Genomic DNA, 12,541 nt, shown 5'->3' with positions numbered 1-12,541 from the left:
ATTTCCTTGTTTATTTTACATAAAATTGTAATAAAATCGCATGCAGTAAACAGTATTTATACACAAGTATGCTGTTCTGTACATGTCCCACATCTTATCTGCAAGAAACTATTGAGAATTGTGAATATTGATGGTACAATTTCATCCGTATGCATTTGTAACCCATAACTACGACTTTAAATCTTCCCAGTGCGACTTTAAACCAGCAAAAATACAACTGCACTTTAGCTACTGTATAGCCATCAGCTAAAAGTGCTAATGCTACAAAAAGCCAATGCTGCCAATTATAGCTTGACATCATTAGCATAACAGCTAAAGGTAATGTTTTGTGGGTTATAAAGGTCATGCAAATCTAAGCGGATATGCATGCTGTTTAAAATTTCGAATTTGTGAAAAAAGAAGGCTTCTTGAGGGTGAAGTTCTAAACTCATTTGCATTCACCATCAAAGAAACCGTTCATCTTTCTTCCTTTTTTTCCCCTCATATCTTTGATATTCGGATGGTGGAGCTGTGAGAAATGCATCTTTATATTTGTTTGGAACTTATAGAGCAAGTGAGCTGGATGGAAATGTCAGCGGCGTAACTACCAGCATTTGTTCTCCTCCTTGCGATCAATAGAGAATATCATTATACTCCCTGTATCCCTCCACAGAGCTCAGGCATGCAAAGTTTCCAGAACTTCCCTTTGATAGTTCTCGCTCCTTTCAGATTCCTCTGTGTGTTTTTGTGCAGGAAAATTAAGAATCATCCAGAGAAGTGGAGACAAAATGAGATGAAAAGAGAACAAGCGAGATGTATTTCTTCTGTAATTTCAGTCGTAACCATGTTAACCTATTTCCTTGTAATCGGAAGATGAAGAGACGAGAGAAACCAAAGGTGATCCTTTATATGAAGAAAAGAGATAAGGTGAGGTGAAAAGAGAGGAAAACTGTGAGACAAACCTTTAACAGTGAGCTAAAGAGACTAGATGAAATGAGAACAGCTGAGAACTCTTTTGTGTTATAGTCATAATTCTGCGTTCTCTTCTTTCTTAGCAGAGATATGAAAGACAAGAGAAGCCATATGGTTATCATTTCTATGAAGAGATGAGACGAGATGAGATGAGACAAGACGAGATGAGACATGAAAAGAGAAGAAAATTGTAAGATAAACCTCTTCTATAAGAGAATAAAGAGACAAGATGAGATGAAGTGAGAACAACTGACAGGTTAACTTCTTCTATTAGCAGAGAGATGATGAGACAGAAATGAGACAAGTTGAGAACAACGTGACATTTATGTTGTGTAAATATGTTGTCCATTATCCCATGTGCTCTTCTTTTGGTTGTCCTTTCTGTGATGAATATCCTGATGAATCTTTCCTGAGAAGATGAGACAATATGAGACGTGAAAAGAGAGGACAACTGAGAGGTTAACCTTTTCTATTAGCAGACAGATGAGGCAAAATGAGAAATCTTTCAGTCAGAGAATCCATACGGTTATCCCTCTCTTCTATAAAGACACGAGACAAGATGAGACAAGATGAGACATGAAAACGTACTCGGTTACTAACGTAACCTCTGTTCTCTCTAGAGAGGGAACGAGTATTGCGTAAGCTAGCTTACGCTGCGGGAAAGTCTCCTTTCACGAGATACTGAAGCCAAAAATTATCCTAATTTTTTAAACTTTGTCAACGCAGTGCGGCAGCCTGCAGACCTAGGGCAAGCGAGTCGCGTGCCCATTGGCTGCTCTGCGGCAACTGCAGCAGCCTATGGCTGAGCCTTGCGCGTGACGTCACGTCCAATGAGCGCGCTTGGCGCGCTTAGTGCGTCACAGCCCGTCATTAGGGGTGTGGCTTAGAGTATATAGGCAAGGAACAGAGGCTGCTTCGCTGGTTTCTGTCGCATGAAGCGAAAATGAGCTCGTGGCGAGAGCACGGCGGGTTACGCAATACTCGTTCCCTCTCTAGAGAGAACAGAGGTTACGTTAGTAACCGAGTACGTTCTCTTACGAGAGGTTCTCTCGTATTGCGTAAGCTAGCTTACGCTGCGGGAACACCTTTGTCAACGCCGTGCGCGCGCCCAGCATCCTGAATGAATCCCGTGGGAAGCCCAGGGAACGCGAAACGGAGCTGGGCGGCCAGATACCACAGTACACAAGCACATAATATGGGGCAGGGAGCGGCACAGCCGGTCCAACTAACACTTCCATACAGTGTAGCTCAACCAGTAGAGCTAAATCAGCAGCGTAGCCCGCGCACAGACAGTGGGCTGGCTTACGCGAGACTTAGACTGATAGCACTTTGGCCTGCAAAGCGGGAACATCCAGGTTGTAAAACCTAACAAATGTGGAGGGGGAGGCCCAGCCCGCCGCTGCACAAATGTCATGAATGGGAATCCCACTGGACCACGCCCACGATGAGGCCATGCCTCTGGTGGAGTGTGCCCGAATGCCCAAGGGGCACTGCAGGTTTTTAGATGCGTAAGCAGCTGCGATAGCATCGACTATCCATCTGGACAGAGTGTGCTTCGAGGCGGCGAGACCCTTGGTGCGCCCACCAAACGAAACAAAAAGCTGCTCTGAACGCCTGAAGGCGGCGGAGCGCGAAATATAGCTTCTCAGCGCCCTAACTGGGCAGAGGAGGTGACTATCTGCCTCGCAGCCAGTAATCGGCAGGGCTGAAAGGGAAATGACCTGCGCTCTGAAGGGAGTGCCCAAAATTTTTGGGACGTACCCATGCCTCGGTCTGAGAATAACTTTAGAGTCATTAGGTCCGAACTCGAGGCACGCAGCGTTAGTGGATAACGCGTGAAGGTCTCCCACACGTTTTACTGAAGACAGTGCTATCAGAAAAACGGTTTTGAGCGTGAGGTATTTCATATCCACAGTTTCTAAGGGTTCAAAGGGATGTGCTTTCAGTGCGTCTAAGACCAGTGAAAGATCCCACATAGGAACCGAAGGGGGTCGCGGGGGGTTCATCCTCCTCGCTCCTCTAAGGAAGCGGATGACCAACTCGTTCCTTCCTAATGCGCGGCCCGGCTCTGACACAGAGAGCGCTGAAATGGCCGCGACATAGACTTTGAGCGTGGAGGGGGACCTGCCCGCGTCCAGTAGCTCTTGAAGGAAACACAATACTTGTGAGACCCCACATGTCTGTGGATTGAGCCCTTTGGTAGTGCACCATTTGTTAAACACAGACCATTTAGACGTGTAGAGCCGCCTCGTGGAGGGGGCTCTAGATTGTATGATCGTGTTCATCACCCCTTCTGGTAGATCAGCATGTAGTTGTTGAGGCTCCACGCATGCAGAGACCAGTGCTCTGGGTGGGGATGCCAAATCGAGCCGCGGGCTTGAGAGAGAAGGTCTCTCCGCACCGGAATCGGCCAGGGGGCTGAGTCTGCCAATTGTATGAGTTCCGGGAACCAAGCTTGGTTCTCCCAGAACGGGGCTATGAGGAGCACTGTGTGGCGCGCTTTCCTGACTCTCTCGATGACCTGAGGCAGCAGAGAGACTGGCGGAAACGCATATAGCGGGCCGCTGGGCCAAGACTGGGCCAGCGCGTCCTCGCTCTTTGAAAAGAACGCTGGGCAGTGTGCGTTGTCTATTGACGCAAAGAGGTCGACTTTCGCTCTGCCAAAGCGGCGCCACAGCGACTGGACTGTTTGAGGGTGTAGAGACCACTCCCCAGGGGGAACGTTGTCCCTGGACAGTCTGTCGGGGCCCTCGTTCAGATGGCCAGGCACATGCGATGCTCTCAGAGAGCGCAGAGAGTGCTGAGCCCATACGAGGAGGCGTTCCGTCAGGGCGCAGAGTTGCTTTGATCTGACACCGCCCTGGCGGTTCACATAGGCCACTACTGAAGTGTTGTCCGTGCGGACTAGAACATGGTGACCACGGAGGAAAGGGAGGAAGTGCATGAGCGCTTTCTCGACCGCGAGCATCTCTAGACAGTTTATGTGTAGGAGATTCTCCTGGTCTGACCAGTGGCCAAAGACCGGTCTGCCTTCGAAGAGCGCTCCCCAACCTAGGTTGGACGCATCTGTAGAGACAACTTTCCGGTGTGAGACCACTCCCATATTCACTCCCGTGTGATACCATTCGGCTGCTAGCCAGGGCTGCAGGGCTGAGACACAGACCTGAGTCACTCTGATTAGCGAGCCGCCGGTCGCCCAGGCTCGATGGGATACGCGCGTTCTCAGCCAGCGTTGAAGCGGGCGCATGCGCAGTAAACCCAACTGAAGCACTGCTGCAGCTGAGGCCATATGCCCCAGAATGCGCTGAAATGCCTTCAGGGGAACCCGGTTGCCTTCTTTGAAGGATGCAGCGAGGCGCTGGATGCGGCGCGCGCGCTGCTCCGTCAATCTGGCCGTCATCGCCACCGAGTCCAGTTCTATTCCGAGAAAGGAAATCGACTGCCGGGGCGAGAGCGAGCTCTTTGTCCAGTTGACCGCTAGACCCAAAACCTCCAGGTGGTCGAGTAGCGCTGTTCTGTGAGACACAAGTTCTGTCTCTGACTGCGCTAGAACGAGCCAATCGTCCAAGTAGTTCAGAATTCGCATTCCCTGACTCCTCAGGGGAGCGAGAGCCGTGTCCATGCATTTCGTAAATGTACGGGGTGCTAAAGACAGGCCGAACGGCAGGACTGTGTATTGATAAGCTCGACCGTCGAAGGCGAATCTCAAAAATGGCCTGTGACGGGGAGTTATCTGGATCTGGAAATAAGCGTCCTTCAGATCGAGAGAGATAAACCAGTCTCCTGGGCGAATTTGCGCGAGGATCTGTCTGGTTGTAATCATCCTGAACGGCCGTCTCATGAGGGCTTTGTTCAGATGTCTCAGATCTAAAATAGGTCTTAATGCTCCGTCCTTCTTGGGAACGAGGAAGTAACGGCTGTAAAAGCCTGACTCGCTCAGAGAAGGATGCACCTGTTCTATGGCCCCTTTTTCGCAGCAGCTTTGTTATCTCTGCTTGAAGCAGATGTGCTGTTTCCAAACTCACTTTCGTTTCCGTCTGCGCTAGAAAGCGCGGAGGGCGACGAGCAAATTGGAGCGAATAACCGTGTCTTATGGTGTTGAGCACCCATTCTGACGCGCCCTGAATAGCCTCCCATGCTTTTGCATGCATAGCTAGGGGTCGAATGGTCTCTGGGTTCAGATCGCCGCGTTGCGCGGGATGGGGAACCTGTATCAGAGAAGACGGGGCGGCGCGCGCGCCGCCGATGCTCGGACACGAGGGCAGAAGAACAGGGCTGGCCGACTGTGCAGAATTTAGTAGCTCGATCTTGGACGATGGAGCGTGAACTGCTGTCAAACAACCCAGGCGCGAGGGCGGCGTGGGGATTATGGTGTCTGAAAGTGGGCGCGCGTGCTCGTGAGCTGGCGCGGGATATGCACTTATGACACGGCCAGTGTTTGGGGGCTTTATGAGGTTTGCAACCTGTCTGGCAGAGCGGGCAGTGGGCAGGTGTGAGCACAGGGCTGTGGGCACATTTCCTACACTTGATGCTCGAGCGGAAAGTTTCCGCTTTAAGAGATAGCGCTCTGGACGCGTTGCCATGGGAACCTGGTCTGTGTGAGGCAGTGAGCACACGGGAGTGGGCACTTTTTCTACACTTAAAACCCCTGCGGCTTGAGCCGTAGCAATTTGAGGTAACTGAGTGACAGAGCGAGCAGCGAGTAGTTGTGAGCACGGAAGTGTGGGCACTTTTACTACATTTAGTGCTCGAGCGGTGTGAGGCCGCTTTATGAGAGAGCGCTCTGGGCGCGTTACCATGGGGATTGCACTTGTGTGAAGCAGTGAGCACATGGGTGTGGGCACATTTTCTACACTTAAAGCACTTATACTCTTTTTGAGATTTATCTGGGTCGCCGTGAAAACGGCGTTTGTGTGCAGGCGAGCGAGTGTAATTACTGGCTCGTTGGCTGCGGTGTGTGCTGCTGCAGTAGCCTGAACATAGGGGACTGACAGAGCTGTGCGTTTTGATGGCGGTCCGGCCGTAGCGGGACTCAACCATCTTTTCCTCCTTGCGGATGCTAGGAGGACTTCGCGGGCTCGGGCTTCAACGCGATCTTGGACCGCGGGCCCCGTGGGGGCGGCGGTCTGTGACGGCTGGTCGAGCGCGACCTGGGGCGATTGCCCTGGCGCCGCTGCGAAGCGTTGGGGGGCCTGGAAGAGCGCTGGTTAGAGCTGCGCACAGGAGGCTGAGTTTGAGGGCGGCCTGTGGCTGAGCTCGAACGGCGGGGCAGGAAGAGGTCCATCGCCTGCGACGCCTTCTGTACCTCAGAGAACCGATCCACAATTCCGCTGACCGCAGGGCCAAAGAGGCCGGTGGGCGAGAGTGGTGCGTTCAGAAACACAGCGCGCTCTGACTCACTCATGTCCGCGAGCGTCAACCATAGATGTCTGTCGATGACGGTGAGCGCGGCCATGGATCTGCCGATGGCTTGAGCAGCGGTCTTGGTAGCGCGCAGCGCGAGATCCGTAGCGCTGCGGAGATCGGTAAAGGCAGACTGATCCGAGCCCTTCTCGTCCAGTTCACGGAGGAGGTCGGCTTGAAGGATCTGAAGAATAGCCATTGAGTGCAGGGCGGAAGCAGCCTGGCCGGAGGCGGCGAAAGCGCGGCCGGCGAGAGCTGAGGTGGTCCTGCAGGCTTTAGACGGCAGGGCAGACTTTGAGCGCCATCTAGCAGACGGCGGGCAAAGGTGCGTTGCCACAGCATCCTCAACGGCGGGGATGCCGTTATAGCCGTTCTCGGCGGCTCCGTCCACCTGGGAGAGAGCCGAGGAGACTGGCGAGCGGAGTCTGGTGGAGAACGGAGCGTTCCAGGACTTAGAGAGCTCGGCGTGGAGCTCAGGCAGGAAGGGTGCTGACCTAGAGGCAGGCGCAGGGCGGCGGCTAGGCAGAAAAAACCCGTCAAGGCGATTGGGCTCCGGCTCCTTAGGTGGAGACCAATCCAGTCCCATTCTCTCGACCGCTAAAGTGAGGAGGCGGAGAAGCTCTGCGTCAACACTAGCGCGGGTTCGAGAAGACTCCATAGTAGAGGGGGCGGAGCGGTGAGAGCCCGACCACTCCTCGCTGTCAGACGCGAGCAGAGAGCAGCTGTCAGCGGCATCATCTGCATCATCCCCCAGGGCGACGGCAGTGCGGGCAGTGGCCGGCCGCTGCGCGTCGGAGAAGGGTGGGGGGGAAGGAGAGAGCGAGGCTCGCGGGAGAGGTTCCGGCGAGCGCTCAGCTGTAGCGTCCAGTTCCGGCGGCCTTTGAGAGCGACGTTTTTTCTTTCGTGGCCCGGAAGAAGCGGCCGGAGAAGATGGAGTGTCTTCGAATTTAGCGAGTCGAGCCCGTAGGGTCGACATCGGTAAATCTTCACACTGTTCGCAGCCGCCCTCGGAGAGAGCGCGAACAGCGTGGTCAAAACCCAGGCAGAGAGCGCACAGCACGTGGCGGTCTCCGTCGCTGAGCGAGGCTCTGCACGAGCCACAGGATGTGCGAGGCATTTGAAACAACGCCTCGCGCTCTTTTAGATGCAAGTGTGTCGCGGCGGACACACACACACACACAAAACAGAGCAGAAAAGGATATAAGGCCGGATGGCGCAGCAGGCAGGGAAGGCTGAAGGCGGCGAGCGGCCGGCGTCCTCAGGCTGAGATCCTCGGCGTGCTGGTCGCTGGATTCAACGGCGGCTTCCTCGGAGATCAGCGATGCGAAGAGCTTCGCTGAAGAGACAGAAATCAGCGAAGCAGCCTCTGTTCCTTGCCTATATACTCTAAGCCACACCCCTAATGACGGGCTGTGACGCACTAAGCGCGCCAAGCGCGCTCATTGGACGTGACGTCACGCGCAAGGCTCAGCCATAGGCTGCTGCAGTTGCCGCAGAGCAGCCAATGGGCACGCGACTCGCTTGCCCTAGGTCTGCAGGCTGCCGCACTGCGTTGACAAAGTTTAAAAAATTAGGATAATTTTTGGCTTCAGTATCTCGTGAAAGGAGACTTTCCCGCAGCGTAAGCTAGCTTACGCAATACGAGAGAACCTCTCGTAAGAGAACAGAGGACGACTGTGAGACAAACCCTAAGAGCTGAAGATACGAGATGAGAACAACTGAGATGTTAATTTTAGCTATTAGCAGAGAGATGAAGATTTGAGAATAGACTAAATGAGACAACAGGATAATAACCATGACATTTATATTGTGTAATTTCAATCATAATCCAGTGTTCTCTCCTCCTCCCTTGTGGCAGAGAGATAAAGAGACAATAAAACCATGAGGTTATCCTTTCTTTGAAGAGGCGAGATGATGTGAGGTGAAAAAGAGAGTTTATCTTGTGTAATTTCAATCATAAACTTGAGGGTAGATGACACAAGAACAACCATGAGGTTCTCCTTTTGTATGAAGAGAGAAAAAGACTAAACCTATTTTATTATCCTTTATATCCTTTCTTATTAGCAGAGAGATGAGTCGAGATGAGAATAATTGAGGTTACCTGTTCCTTTCAGCACAGGGGTGAAAAGATGAGATAATGTGAGACGAGAAAAGATGTTAATTGTGAGGTTAACTTTTTTTTCCCCAGGGATGAAGATAAGTAAATAATTCTGAGGCTAACCTTTCCTATTAGTAGAGGCACGAAGAGAAGCAAACAGACAGAGATGAAAAGAGAACAACAGAGAGATCAGGTGATATGAGTTGAGAATAACTGATGTTTCAGAAGAAAATGGAAATGAGATGAGAAAACAACAAAACAACTTTGAGTTTAACTTTGCATTTGAGAAGAGACAAGATGAGGTGAGAATAACTGAGAAATTTCCTATTAGCAGAGAACTTGACAGAGAAGAGATTAGACAAGGTGAGATAAAAATAACTGAGGTGTCAGCTTTGTCTATAAGAAGAGGGATGAAGAAAAGCCAAGAGACAAGACGAGGAAAGAAAAGAACAACTGAAGAACTGAACTTTCCATTTAACAGAGACTAAATGAGACAAGGTAAGATGAGAATAACTGAGGTTTACCCTTACTTTAAAGGGATAGTTCGGCCAAAAAATGATATTTAACCCATGATTTACTCACCCTCAAGCCGTTCGAGATGCATATGTCAATCTTTTTTTCAGACGAACACATTTTCAGTTATTTTAGAAAATGTCTTAGATCTTTCAGTGGTTATAGTGTGAAGCTATGGGGTCCACCTCCTCCAAGTCCCAAAATGTGCATGCATCCTTCACAAAAGTAATCTATCCGGCTCCAGGGGGATAAACGAAGGCCTTCTGAGGGTAATCCGTGCGGTTTTGTCGAAAAAATATACATATTTAAAACTTTATAAATGAAAATAACTGGCTTCCGGTAGCGGTCGACGCGCGTTCACGGAGATGGATGCTGGCGTATGACGTAGGACGTAGGAAGCGTCGTGACGTAGAACGAACGTAGAGTTTTGTTTTGCTCTGCTCTCTTGCTCTCTCTCTATCACGTTCGTTCTACGTCACAACGCTTCCTACGCTACGTCCTACGTCCTACCCTCAGAAGGCCTTCGTTTATCCCCCTGGAGCCGGATGGATTACTTTTGTGAAGGATGCATGCACATTTTGGGACTTGGAGGAGGTGGACCCCATAGCTTCACACTATAACCACTGAAAGATCTAAGACATTTTCTAAAATAACTGAAAACGTGTTCGTCTGAAAAAAGATTGACATATGCATCTCGAACGGCTTGAGGGTGAGTAAATCATGGGTTAAATATCATTTTTGGCCGAACTATCCCTTTAAGAAGAAAGCAGAAGAGATGAGACAACTTGAGAAGGGAGGCAAGAAGAGAACCGAACAACTGCGAGTTTTCCTATTAGAAGAGATGAGATGAGACAAGCCGAGACGGGATCAACCGTGAGGTTTTACTCTCCCATTACAGCAGGGAGCTGAATAGAGAGAAATAGACAGCAGGACCTAGTAACCAAGATTTATTACAGTAGAAGAGCTTTGATGGACAGAACAAAAGGAATGCGTCTCCAAATTCAGGTCGTTCTCTCCCAAAACTGTTGTATTCTAGCCACTCCTGTCTGTCCTCATAATTCTCCTCTCTGCATCCTCCATAAACGCATCGTCCATCATAAGGGGGAGCCCCTGTGGTTAGAAAAAGGGACTGTAAATTCGAGGAGAGAGTGAATGAGAGGAAAGGGTGTGGTGATTCATGTCTGTTTTAACCTGGAGACTTCATCTGTCTGCTGAGATATCAACAGCACCACCTACTGGAGGCTTTGGTCGTTTTGTTTTGACATACTTTGTACTTTTTCCTTCCTTTGCATGCAATCCGAGCCTTTCCTTTTAAAACCCGACTTACGCAATCCCCTTTTATCTGGAGAAGAAAAATATTTATCCAGCGTGCAACAACAACGGTTTAAAAACAACGATTGGTTTAAATTTCACACTTCAGAGGCGAACCCAAGCTTCCGTTTAATTAAACCCGCGCCACAGTCCTCATCGGAGTGATCAAAGAAGGGAAAAACTCTGCATGTTTGGATCTGTAAAAATCCTCTGGGTTGACCCCGCAGCCGTTGAGTTTTGGCCCACTGTGTGGGAGAGAGATAATTGGCTCACTGTTCGTTAGCTAATTGCGGTTTCCTCATAATTGTCCTTTTTCATCATTAATTTGGGCCATTCGGGATGCGGTAACGAGCAGTCAGAAGTCACATGAAGAGGCAGTGGGTGGTGGAAGACACAGCAAATGAATTATATCACAAATAAAAGGATTTTCACAAGCGAGGTGTGTGTGGTTTGGCATGAACTGGAATGGCTCTCCGATGATTTTTAGTTGCATTTATGATGTGGGTCAGATGTGGACACGCACTCGTTCTGCTCATAAACACACACACAGATAGAGAAATATGAGCTGTGGCAATGCAGCATGTGTGTCCAAACCAGAGGAAACTCTCTGATCTCAAGAGAATTGCATTCCTGGTTCTGTTTCAACAAACTTCTCCTAAAATTCCTTGTGAAGAGAAAATTTTGAGGCAAGTGATACAATTGTTGACATAGAGTAAGAGTTTTAATTTAAGTGTTGATGGCATAGATCTGATCACTTGTTTTTTTAATTTGAGAAATATTTGATTTTATATTGAGATCTCTGATATCTCAGGTTTAAGATCTGAGAACAGTTTAAGACTTCTTGACTAATTTAAGAGGAAACTTACTATTTCATGTTTTACTTATCCTAAGTATTATCTTTGTCTCAGATGTTTCTCCAAATATTCTCACTAGCAGAGCTCAACTCATTTGGTCTCTAAATTCCATCAACAGTAGTTGTGCTCATATTGAGATCTCGTGGCTTTTTATTCACCAATCTGAGCATAATTAGAGACTCTTTTGAGATATCTTCTAAACTTTTATATCAGACACCTGTGAGATTACCAGATTCTTTTAATAAGTAAAAAAAAAAAAAGATTCTCAATTTTCTCTCAATTTAATCTCATTGCTGTCTGGGAGAAACAATTTAGATGTACGAGATTTTGTTCGTGTTTTTCAGATATTGCTCCTGAAATTCCTTGTGAAGAGAAACAAATAAATGTGAATGGCATAGATAAGATCATGTGTTATTTGAATTTGAGAAATGTTTGAGCTCATATTGAGATCTGACTTCCGATTACAGACTTTTGATTCAGAACGGAGCACAGATTAATACTTTGTTGAGATCTCTTCTGAAACTCTAAATGAGGCGAGTTTGAGATTACTGGGGTCATTTCTTCAAGAGAAACATCTGAGCAACATGAGACTAAAGCAAAGGTCTCCATTTAATCTTATTGCAGACAATGAGAAACAAGTGAGATATAAAAAAGATCTTGTGAACTTTCATCAGAACAGTATCATCCCTAAGGTTTAGGCTTATTTGGGTTATGTTTCCTTTTTATCACTAGAAAAAAGTCTCAATTTGCTCTCAATTTAATCTCATTGATTTCTGGGAGAAACAATTGAGAAATGAAAGAGATTTTGTCTGTGTTTTTTACTTTCCTTCAGGAGCTCTTTCAAGTCAGCGTAGTTTATTCCCATGGTTTCTTTTTACTTTCTTTTGTTCTACTACTGTTTCTCTTGGCCTCTATCTGTCTTTCTTTCTTTTCCTTCTGCCTTCAGGATTGCATTTCAGTATGTAGGGCTCACAAATTCGGAACGAGCATCTGCCTCGTTAAATGTCGTCACATGTCTTCTCCATCTTCCCTTCCCTCCCTTCTTCATTCCCTCTGCATACTCGGAAGGCTTCGGACAGTCACGTCAGACACACACACGCTGAATATCAGTGTAAATTATGGCAAAAAATGTGTAGAGTATAGATGACAGAGTGTGAGACAGAGAGAGGTTATCATCAGAGGCTTTCCCAGTTATTTCTCTGACTGAGTGAAGCAGGATTCATTTTCCAATGCCAATTTTTGACACTATTTTGGTATTTAAGACCATTTTTGGGGATCAAAAAAGACTTTTATCTTTGATCTGCCAAATACAGAGCCCCTAAAGGGACATGGTGATGAGGAATAAATATATTTCAGTGCTTTTGCATTCGGTCGTAGACGTTTTGCGTTCCGCCGAGAAACTTTGCGTTCG

This window comes from Rutilus rutilus (assembly GCF_951802725.1).
Source record: "Rutilus rutilus genome assembly, chromosome: 8".
NCBI classification, from domain to species: domain Eukaryota; kingdom Metazoa; phylum Chordata; class Actinopteri; order Cypriniformes; family Leuciscidae; genus Rutilus; species Rutilus rutilus.
Note: the sequence above shows the minus strand (reverse complement) of the source record.